Source organism: Lepidochelys kempii, chromosome 2 (genome assembly GCF_965140285.1).
Source record: "Lepidochelys kempii isolate rLepKem1 chromosome 2, rLepKem1.hap1, whole genome shotgun sequence".
Taxonomy (NCBI): domain Eukaryota; kingdom Metazoa; phylum Chordata; order Testudines; family Cheloniidae; genus Lepidochelys; species Lepidochelys kempii.
In genome coordinates this window covers 72557800-72569995 of record NC_136381.1, presented here as the reverse complement: position 1 = coordinate 72569995, position 12196 = coordinate 72557800, and the positions used below count along the sequence as shown (strand labels likewise).

The 12196-nt window shown below is 38.5% G+C and overlaps 1 protein-coding gene across 13 annotated transcripts in view; it reads left to right on the top strand.

Moving 5' to 3' along the window:
* SNTG1 (syntrophin gamma 1) overlaps nucleotides 1-12196 on the top strand; it is a 525702-nt gene that overhangs the window by 229116 nt on the left and 284390 nt on the right. The gene's annotated exons all lie outside the window — the stretch shown is intronic.

The following is a 12196-nucleotide window of genomic DNA, read 5'->3' as shown; positions in this document are numbered from 1 at the left end:
TCCTTTTCCGCAGAACTGCTGCCTAGCCATTCGGCCCCTAGTCTGTAGCGGTGCATTGGATTCTTCCGTCCTAAGTGCAGGAACCTGCACTTATCCTTATTGAACCTCATCAGATTTTTTTTGGCCCAATCCTCCAATTTGTCTAGGTCCTTCTGTATCCTATCCCTCCCCTCCAGCGTATCTACCACTCCTCCCAGTTCAGTATCATGCGCAAATTTGCTGAGAGTGCAATCTACACCATCCTCCAGATCATTTATGAAGATATTGAACAAAACCGGCCCCAGGACCGACTCCTGGGGCACTCCACTTGACACCGGCTGCCAACTAGACATGGAGCCATTGATCACTACCCGTTGAGCCCGACAATCTAGCCAGCTTTCTACCCACCTTATAGTGCATTCATCCAGCCCATACTTCCTTAACTTGCTGACAAGAATACTGTGGGAGACCGTGTCAAAAGCTTTGCTAAAGTCAAGAAACAATACATCCACTGCTTTTGCTTCATCCACAGAACCAGTTATCTCATCATAAAAGGTGATTAGATTAGTCAGGCATGACCTTCCCTTGGTGAATCCATGCTGGCTGTTCCTGATCACTTTCCTCTCATGCAAGTGCTTCAGGATTGATTCTTTGAGGACCTGCTCCATGATTTTTCCAGGGACTGAGGTGAGGCTGACTGGCCTGTAGTTCCCAGAATCCTCCTTCTTTCCTTTTTTAAAGATTGGCACTACATTAGCCTTTTTCCAGTCATCTGGGACTTCCCCCATTCGCCACGAGTTTTCAAAGATAATGGCCAATGGCTCTGCAATCACAGCCGCCAATTCCTTCAGCACTCTCGGATGCAAGTCGTCCGGCCCCATGGACTTGTGCACGTCCAGCTTTTCTAAATAGTCCCTAACCACCTCTATCTCCACAGAGGGCTGGCCATCTCTTCCCCATTTTGTGATGCCCAGTGCAGCAGTCTGGGAGCTGTCCTTGTTAGTGAAGACAGAGGCAAAAAAAGCATTGAGTACATTAGCTTTTTCCACATCCTCTGTCACTAGGTTGCCTCCCTCATTCAGTAAGGGGCCCACACTTTCCTTGGCTTTCTTCTTGTTGCCAACATACCTGAAGAAACCCTTCTTGTTACTCTTGACATCTCTTGCTAGCTGCAGCTCCAGGTGCAATTTGGCCCTCCTGATATCATTCCTACATGCCTGAGCAATATTTTTATACTCTTCCCTGGTCATATGTCCAACCTTCCACTTCTTGTAAGCTTCTTTTTTATGTTTAAGATCCGCTAGGATTTCACCATTAAGCCAAGCTGGTCGCCAGCCATATTTACTATTCTTTCAACTCATCGGGATGTTTTTTCCCTGTAACCTCAACAGGGATTCCTTGTACTTTCCTTGTACATTCAGTACTTCTATTTCTACAGAACAGAATTATTTTACTTAAGTTCCACCTACTGCCGATATTTGCATCCACAACGATTTCCAGATCCTTCTCCAGCTCAGTACTTTTGTAGTACATGGCTGCTGTGTATTTATTCTATTTTTAAGAATGGTATCCATATTAGAGTTAATATAGTATACATCTCACTATCTTACATTGTAAGAAGCAACTTATCTGCCTCCGGAAAGGTTTTTTTTTTATTTTGCTTTCCATCCATTTTGCCTTGTTTGTTATCAAGTAATTTTGTCATTCCCTTCATGCTGCTGCTGCTAAGATATTTATACATTAAAAGCCCAGTGCCATTGACTTAAATTGGAGCAGAAGAGGGATCAAAGGAAGGAAAATAATTCACTGACAAGTTGCCCAGCCTAGCTTCCTGATTGACATCATAGGCCCAGTGTTAGATAATTCTGGCCTCATAGCCTATTTGGTTCCCAATAGACATAGCCCCTGACTACTGCAAACATACTAGTACCAAAGCAAGGATGTTGCCATAAATCATGGTACTACAAATCCTTACCTGCACAAATAGAACACTGGAATTATTTGTATGCAAGGATTACTCATGTAACAGAGGATTCATTGTAACAGGCTTACATTCTATAACTTTTTTTCCCCAGTCACACTAAATGCAGCTTTACACATCTGTATTCTTCACACACTTTTTTCTAGATCCATAACCAACTAAATGACATTGATTTATTTAGCTGATGTGTCCCTTTTGTCAATAAATACTTGTGTTCTGTTATAGTCCTCTTCAATATTCTCTTGTTTTGTGTTTAGAAAATATACCTCTGATGTTTGTATTACGCATGTTATCTCTTGGGCAGTCTTCATTCTTCATCTTTACTTCATGCTTTTTAACACTTAGTTTTATTTTCTAATCTCTCCTGTCCCCCGTTTCCACCGAATGTTATTGTAAGGCTACTACATACATTTAGTTATTACTGGTGTTTCTTTGGCAATCAACCTTGCTCATTATACCAAGAGTTGGTTGCTAGTTTATCTGTGTAAACATCAGGCATACATTAATTTAGTTTTAAACGTTTCCAAGGTCTCCTTGGTGTCCCACCCCTCCCTTGTTTCTTTCCATTCCATGGATCCTTTATGCTTCTTCCCAGAATGTATTAGGATGTAGTTTAACATCATTTGTCCTGCACTTTTTGTTAAACCTCCATTTACTTCTGTTTTCACATGTACCGGTGTAATTATTTTATGGTAATTGATTTTGTAAATCTCCTTCTCTGCCCCAAATTTTTTTAATTAAAATAAATTACATACAAACATAAGAATGGCCCTACTGGGTCAGACCAAAGGTCCATCTAGCCCAGTATCCTGTCTTCCGATAGTGGCCAGTGCTAGGTGCCCCAGAGGGAATGAACAGAACGGGTAATCATGAAGTGATCCATCCCCTGTTGCTCATTCCCAGATTCTGGCAAACAGAGGCTAGGGACACCATTCCTGTCCAATTCACGGTTTTCCCTTTCTATTCCCTTTATTAATATCTTATGTTATTTAAGGAGGCATCTACCATCTTTTTTTTACAATCTTGACTTTACATTCTATCTGGTTTAGATCCAAATAGATTTTAATTATTCTTTTTATAACAGATTTTATTTTGGTTATTTACCCATTATTTCAGTCCTTTGGAATATTTTATAATAAATTTCTAATATCAAATTACTTTCTTGATTTATTTTCAAGCCAAAATTATTCTACATCAATGGATTTCTTTCAAGTTCAACCACCTCAGTTGTTTTCAGTCTGGTTTTTCAGTATATAAAAAAGACTTTCTTCTCCTATCTTGTTCTTCCTGATTGTTCTAAATGGTCTATATCCTTCAGTATTGAAACCCCATATTAACATTTCCCACTTGTTTGCATCAAGCTGCCATGGCGCTGAAAATCCCTTGTATTTCCCTCTTAGCTCTTTTCATGCTTTTTATCTTCCTCTAGTCTTAAATTTGACTACATAACTATATATTCTACTGGTCCACAGGTTTATTTTAGCCAATTTCCCCTTCCTTTTCTCTGACACCTATATATTCTCCTCATATCATTATTTTCCTCCACAACAATTTTAAACTCTTCTAACAGTATTCTGCAGCACAGAGTAAATTGGAGCTTTTGTGGTTTAGCTGTGGTCCACTCTATCCATTATAATAATTAATTCCCAATAAACTAAGTATAAATGTTGCATACTTTCCTTACCAAAAATCTTTGAAAATTGGAATTGGCATGAAAATTAACCACTGGGTTTGACATGGCAATGGCTTTTTTTCCCATAAAAAAAAAGGCAGCTTCCAACATTCTAATATATACTTTGTTTCCCAGCTGGGGAAAATTGGATGGAGGACTCTCTCACAAGGGCTGATCTTCTAAAGTGTGGACCGCCATCTGCTAGGTGCCGAGTGTCTTTAACACTGCCCTGGCAAGATTGGACCCAAATCTGTTAATGCCATTACATTATATGCCTTGGGTTGCTGCTGTTGAATGATATGAGAAATTCTTTTTTTCCTGCCCCGCACTGGTGTTACTCATTTTATATCAGCATAACTAAGAAAGGAATTTATTCTTCACATTTTATTAATGAAGCACAACTGAAGCTGGGAGTCATGTAAATATAAAAGGTAGCTACTCTATATAATAATAGTAATAAAAATCGCAAGTTGGATATGTTTGAAGATTTGGGCATATTTGGTTTCATAATAACTTAGGGTTTTTTTTGCATATTGTATGTACAGCAGAATTCTTTCTCTTCCCTAGTCAGTCTCACTGTGCGAGAGAGGCCCAGTGACAGCATGGGAGTCAGCAAGGAGAGCAGTGAGAACAGAAGAGGAATTGTCTACATGTTCAGCAGCCCAAACAGCCCCTAATATTCTATTCACAAGAAGGAACTTTAGAAGAAACTTTTCTTGCTCCCTGCAGCCCTGCTTATGAGTGATAGAGCAATAGCAGAGGCAGATACGTGGCTGTCACCTCAGATGAAGTACTTGGCAGTCATGACATTGCTCTGTCTCATGCTTCTGAGGTGCTATTTAAATCAAAGTAGTGAGACTCATAATTAGAGATAGACAAACTGTAACTCTGTGCTTCACTGATCATGTCTGCGTTGTAAAAGTATTCGGCCAGCTCAGACTCAAATTTCACCATGCAGTGGGCTCGTTGTAAACATCAGATGAGTTATCTTGCTCATTCAAAGTCCTAATAAAGGAATCTTGGGGCGGTAACAAAGCAGTGAAACAGAATAAGAATAACTTGAAACGAAAAGACTTGTAAAGCTTTGCTTTCAGAGAAGTTCCTGTTCATCCCTTCTGTGCCCTATGAATTCAAGCAGTGTGTGTTAGGGACTCCCTTGCAAACTTCTATATACATTCTCATTTTCTATTGCAGTTTGTCATGATGTAGTAAACTGTCTACTTCTGCAATGCCTCCACTTCACCAAACATGCCAACACTTCAATCTCTTTTCTAACCCATTTCTTGGTCTACAACAATTTTTCTCCACACCAGTATGTCCACACTTGGTAGGTGAGGCCCCATTTTTCTGGCTCTGCTGAGTAAGATGTGTTTGACTCAGGAAAAGTAGCCAGAATTTCTATTTTTTTTATGAAGGAGAGGGAAAGGGACTTTATGCTTTAATAGTTGCTTAAAGATATTTCTTGAATTTGTTCTGTGAGGATGTTATGGTGAGCTTATCAGTGAATATGACTGGAAGTGGTGTTGGACCCCTATACCGGTGATTCCAATTATTAAAAATTTAAATACTGAAATCTTTAAGCCTGTCATTTTATTTATAATGTAGCATGACAAACACTTGACGTTGTGGAAATCTGGCTAGAATACTGATTTTAATCCAGTTTCTTCCTTAGCTTGTGGACCCTGTATCTGTGACCATGACAAGCTTAACATGCAGATAGCTCATTATTTTTTACTGTACACAAATAGTTTTCACCCTGCTTAGTCAGAGATCTGTTACTGCTTTCATAGAATTTGAATGCTCAGGAAAGACTTGAACATTCTTTTTATTGCTACTCCTGTCCTGATGTGACAGCCAGGTCTGCTCCGATGGAGCTGTCAGAAGAGAACATAAATTTAGAAATACGTTACATTCCCTCGTGGCAATTCTAGGTATTAGTTAGTTTGTACTGAATGAGAAAGTAAGAAAACACAACACACACTTAGTCTATCAGTGAAATAACCGGTTGGCTTACCTGGAAAGCTCATCCTAAAGGGGTTTGGACGAATTAAGAAGAAATGGGCTTTGGATTCAGAGTTGAGCTTCTTATTAGTAAATGGAGTCTCATTTTCAAGTCACAATTCTATTGGCTTCTTTTGGTAGCTATCCAAAACTCCTACCATCTGATGACCGTTCTGTGGCATATGCATAATAAAATGGTGGAATCACTCCAGTTCCTACTCAACATGTGTTCATGTCATAAAAACAACCACTATACAGTATGTATAAATTGGCATTCTTTGTGGCACTCTCAGCAAAGAAGGCAAGAATTCAAAGAGCATGAAGAGTGAACCAACTTCTCACCACCAGCGAGTGATCCATTCAGCTTGCAAGTCAGGTATGGTGGTGGAGTGTAAAGAAGCTTAGACTACCTGTTCTCAGATTGTATCTTTTCTGTGGTTCATTTCAGGTAGACAACCCAGTGCTTTGTACATATACTCCATCAATTAAAACTCAAGTTTGCATCTTATTGTCAGTCTGTTAAGGTACCTAACTATACTCTCAAGGGTTTCTGTCTCCCTCAGGAGGCCACAGATCAATAGTTTTAATCTTGCAAGCTGTTGCCTAATATGAAATCAATGGGCTACTGATAACAGCTTTTTCAGTCTTTGTTTGGAAACAAAGTTGTCATACCAGATCGCTATCACAAGCACTGATAAAAGTAAGTGGACACTTATGTGATACACCCCAGCTTTTATGGCTGTCAAGTTTCAGTGCCAAAAGTATCATTTTAATGGGAAGCTTGGGGATCAGATGGGGATCACATGCTGTTCTGAGTTCCACCAGAGCCAGTGATAGGCATAAGCAGACTAAGCAATTGTTTAGAGCTCCGAGTAGTTCAAGGGAGGTCCCCTATATACTTTTAATTATGTGTTGGGGGGGGGGGGGGCAAATATATTCCCGCTTAGAGCCCCCAGTGGGCTAGCACTGCCTTACACCCACCTTCTCGCTCCCTTTTCAGAGTTGTGGATTGCATGGGCATCTGTTTCTTATCTGAGCCTGGAGGCTGCCTTGTGCAAACGGTCAGCACTTCCAATGGCTATAGCCTTGAAATACTCCAGGTTTGCTAGGCCAAAGAAATGTGGTGATGCTTGGCATTTGAGTATTGAAAAATGGGTGGATCAGTTACTGCTTAGAGTAGCTGTTGCTTTCCACTGCTTGCCCCTCCCCCCCAAACAAACAAACAAAAAAAACAAAAAAAAACTTTTCCCAGTTAAGATGAAAGTTTGTCTTCAGGAGATATGAAACCTTTTACTTAAAATAAAGCTGTAACCATTTGGCTGAAAGTTTGTAATTCTTGTCTCTCTCCTCACTTTCCCTCTACCATTCACAAAAAGAACTTTATGTTTAAATGGAGCAAGTATGTAACTTGTCATGACCTTTATTCATGTCTGGTACAATTTTAGAAGACAGAATGGCTGGAAATAATCTGAGATGCCAGATTTATAGGTTAAACAGCTTTATAAAATGATCATAATTAGGGACTCCTGGATTTTAGGTTGTTTTTGGTTTTTTGTTGTTGTTGTTGTTTTTTGTTGGTGGGTTTTTTTTTTTTTTTTGGTTTGGGCTGCTGTTTCTACTTGGCTTCTTAGAACTTTTTGGACCTCCTAGAGAAATCAGGTTTTGAACTGAATTGAGATTTGTATAAAGTGAGCAAAAATCTGCTGCTTCATCACTAGCAATGAAACAAAAACAAAGGCTCAAACTTAAAAAAAAGAAAATGCATTAAGCCTGGCTCTCTTAATTTCTCACCTGATGTATATTTGTTTCCCCTCAGTAACTTCCTTGCTGAGCAGTGAATGGTTGCCAGCCTATAAACACATCAGTGGCTTCAATAATGGAATTTACTGAGTCACATTAGGAATTGCCTCAGGTGATATTCACCCATCTGGTGCAGACAGCCAGGACCATATCTCTGCCCCACTAAAGCCCTAGTTCAAAGGGAATTTTGCCTTTAATTAGCACATATGTCATGCAAACAGCAGAGTTATCCGCACTTTAATTCTGTTGTATATTTATTTGAATAATGCCACGAACATGTCATGGAAAAACAACATGATTTTTGAATTACCAGCTGCTAAATGTACATTTTGTAATGCCATTGAACAAAACACATGGGTCTTACATTTTAAACTCTGGCATAACTTGGTTTATGACTTTAAATGAAGCTGCCAGAGCTGGTTCATGCATTTCTGGTGTTTTGTCAATAGTTTAAAATGAATAGTCTTTTACTTGTTCCTTAAGAGACACTGCCAACTTGAAATCATAGAGCAGATCATATGAACAGGAATTAAATTAAGTTTGGATCTCTTCCATTTCAAGCTCTCCAGTGCTGTCATCTTAGCTGCACAGAACAGGGAGGGTAGTAGTAAGTAGCTTAGGAAACATTCTGCAAGTGCTCAACCCCCTCTTCCCCTCCCCCCTCCCCCAAAACAAACAAACAAAAACATGCCTCTGAATAGCCATACTGGTCAATGTATCCTTGCAGTGTAGTTTACAGTAGCCCTCATGAACAGGATGTGCAATGTTTTTCCAAGATCCTTTTTCCAAAAACCATGTCACTTCCTAGGTGTTATTTTTACCCCTTCTGATTTGTTTTAAAAACAATGCTTGGAAATGTTACAATTACATGTTTCCTTTGTTTTTGGTTTAATTTAAAACTGGAATCCATAACCAAAATATGGTGTATTTATAGGGAATATATCTATATCAAATAATTAACCAGTTAACAAATAACCTAGCACTGCATGTAGTGACCAGATGGTGTGAATATGGTAAAAGATGGACTACTTGCTATTACAAATAATAAAGGTGTGGATGAGAGTCATATGTAGTAAAGCCCCAAAAGAACTTGTGAGCAATCCAATCTGATTTTCCCACTGCCCCTCACCCTGGCATGTTGCAGAATGACTCATTGCATCTTTACTACCAATGCCTTTTATCTATTTTTATTATGGAATATCTGCAGTGTTGGTATCTTGAACTCCTCCCTTAGCAGTATGTTCCACTTTCATTCTACTTTTGCACCAGTAACTTAATATGTAGTCTACATTTGTTCTTTTAGCTATTTGCTCCATGTCCTGCAATCCTCTGAGAACATTAATACATATTTTTCTTCTGTTATGTTGATACCTCAATGATATAAATAAACCCTTCCAAGTTATCTTTTGTACACTGTAAACATTTGGCTTTGTTATTTTCTTCTTGTTTCTTGAACTCCAAGCTACAGCTGGAAACAAAACCTTTTTTCTATTTTGTCAAAATTTTCCTTCAACAAAAATCTTCCAGTTAACTTCCCTCCAAAAATGTGCATCTGTGCTGCCTTTCTTTTGCATGGTTTTTCAGTTTTGCTACAGTATATCCTTCATAAACTGAACTGCACGCAGTATTTTAAATATGGTTGCCCGAGGGATTTGTAAAGTAGCATTCCCTATCTTATATGCAATCACCTATATCTGTGTCCAAGAACAGAACTGGGCTTCATTACATTTTATTTAATTTGCTTTGCTTCATTTTTACAACAGTGGCACAATGCAAGATCTTGCTCTTTATCAGTCCTCTTTCTTTCTTTCTTGGGCTTGCAACTTTTCAGCTAGTTTCCCCTTAATTTTTATTGATGCTATTTGTCTCTTTTCAATCACATCTCATTACATGCAACCCATGGCTCTATTATTCTGAAGTGGCGTGGCACTTTGGTTCTCTTCTGAGTTTTCTACACCTCTGATTTTGGGAGTGTTGAAAAAGTTGATCTTTGTCAACTTTCAGCTAAATAATTAATAAAACAAGGTAACTAGGAATCTTGGTGATGAATCTTGAACTATTCCATATGATATTGCTCAACTACTCCATATGATACTGCGCAACCTGTTGAACTCTTTGCCAGAGGATGTTGTGAAGGCCAAGACTATAATAGGCTTAAAAAAAGAACTAGATAAATTCATGGAGGATAGGTCCATCAATGGCTATTAGCTAGGATGGGCAGGGATGGTGTCCCTAGCTTCTGTTTGCCAGAAACTGGGAAGGAGCAATGGGGAATGGATCACTTCAGGATTACCCGTTCTGTTCATTCCCTCTGGGGCACCTGGCATTGGCCACTGTTGGAAGACAGGCTACTGGGCTAGATGGACCTTTGGTCTGACCCAGTATAGCCGTTCTTATGTTCTTATGTTTATATTCACAGTAAGCAGTACATTAAAAGCTAATATAGGGCCAGATTCACCCACATAATCCAGCTCCTATGATGCAAATCTGTTATCTTTTTTTACTAGCTGATTTAATTGGGGTTATGACTGCTTTATGCAGCAGAAATGGTAAAAATAAGCCATTATGTATCAAGTCTTCTCATTTCTGTTAGTGTTAGGTTTCACTGCTACATCTCAGATTATGTCCTGTGTAATATAATGAGACATGACTTCATGTAGTGTAACCTGGCATGGCATGAAACAATGAAAAAAGATAGCGAAACATTTTTATCTAGCAATAATCTACTTCTCTAGATGTATCCAACTCAAAAGTAATGGGTATAACGTCTTACTAAGAAGTGCACATGGCAAAGCCTAGAATATGGTTGTGACTCAAACTGCCATCTCTGTGCACTTTATAATGGTTCGCCATATTCCATCAAGTATACTTTCTCCACTTAAATAATGAAATTGCCAACATTATGTTCTAAACCAAAGACAAAAAATACAGGTTCTGTGTTTGAAGTTCTTTCTTGCTCTGTTTCCTTGCTATGGAACTCTAAATGATCAACGCTAACCTGAAGGAACAGTCAGCAGATTTAAAAAAAATTATCTGGTTCATAAAATGTATAATGTTGAGGCAGTATAAATTTCCTGATGTTATGACAGGTTTATGTTAATCTCTGCTAAATGGGCATGACATTTGAAGCATGTTTGTTTTTCTTATGTCTGTTGCTCCAATACTTCTTTCTGACTTCTCTGTTTTTCTCTCTAAAAATGTGTTGGTTTTGAGCTGCTGTTTCTTTAACCTTTCTTAAAAACTTTACGTGTAAGATGTGCAGTTAACATTTGCTTCACATTCTAGTACCACACACACTACAGAATTCTTCAAGCGTACATTAATAATACAACACTGGGCCACCACTGTGGGATTGGGAGTGGGAGAGAATCTTGAAACCATCAGGCACCTTTGCTGTTTTCTGCTGGTGTTAGCCCAGCTTCAATATGTTCTGTTTGGGCCTGTTTAAGGATGCTTTCTGAAATATCCAGTCTATTCAAAGATATCTTTCTGAGATTTCAACTTGCTTAATCTTCTCCTACTTAGATAGGTTTTCTATTTGACTCCTCTACTCTGTTTATGTACCACCTATTCTGGATGCAAAGTTAGCTGGTTTAAAGAGGATGTAGTAATACTGCTACATCAAACAGTGTCATTTAGCTCAACTGGTACAGTGTTTGCTCTTTGGAGCTGAAACTTCTAAGTCTATCCTTGCAAGATTTTTAGGTGGTGTCTAGCATGTGTGCAGCCAAAGCATTTGTCATGTCTCCAAACTTGTGTGATTCTTTCCTTACTCCATCTTGCAATAATGCAAACGTACCAGCTTGTAGGTCTGTATCATACCTGATTTTTAAGATCTGTAGTAAGTATGTTTTTACTTTAACATCTAATTTTTACTTGAGGTCTTGTGACTCACAACACAAAGTTGGATATTACATGAAAGTTTCAAGCTATCTACCACTAAGAATTTATGTTTGAGTCCTCTTGACTGGCCCACTAATGCAGCCTTCTGTTTCTGAATTGAAAACTTTACTAGCAATTCATATTGAGGCTCATTACAATCGATTGTACAGTAGAACCTCAGAGTTATGAACACTAGAGTTACGAACTAACTAGTCAACCACACACCCCATTTGGAAATGGAAGTACACAATCAGGCAGCAGCAGAGAACCACCTTCCCCCCACAAAAAAGAAGAAAAAACAGTACAGTACTGAGTTAAATGTAAACTACTAAAAAAAAAAAAAAAGGGGAAAGCAACATTTTTTTTCTGCATAGTAAAGTTTCAAAGCTGTACTAATTCAATGCTCAGTTGTAAACTTTTGACAACAACCATAATGTCAGAAATATGAATATTTCAGAATTACGAACAACCTACATTCCCAAGGTGTTCGTAATTCTGAGATTCTATTGTATTCCCATCTCTGGAAAAAAGAGGAACTATGAAGTAGCTAGAATTAATGTCACAGATATTTGAGGTTTACAGTGTACTAAATGATTACAATGTCAAAGAAAAAATGCCAGCAGTACAGCACTATGCAGATGGAACAGCTGTCTTCCTGTGAAGTATGGTTAGTTTGTCCTCACCTAGTGTATAATTCTTTTTTGAACACAGTTAGTCTTGGTCTTCACAACGTCTTCTGGCAAAGAGTTCCACAGGTTGACTGTGCATTACGTGAAGAAATACTTCTTTTTGTTTGTTTTAAACCTGCTGCCTACTAATGTCATTTGGTGACCCCTAGTTCTTGTGTTATGAGAAGTAGTAAATAAAACTTCCTTATTTAC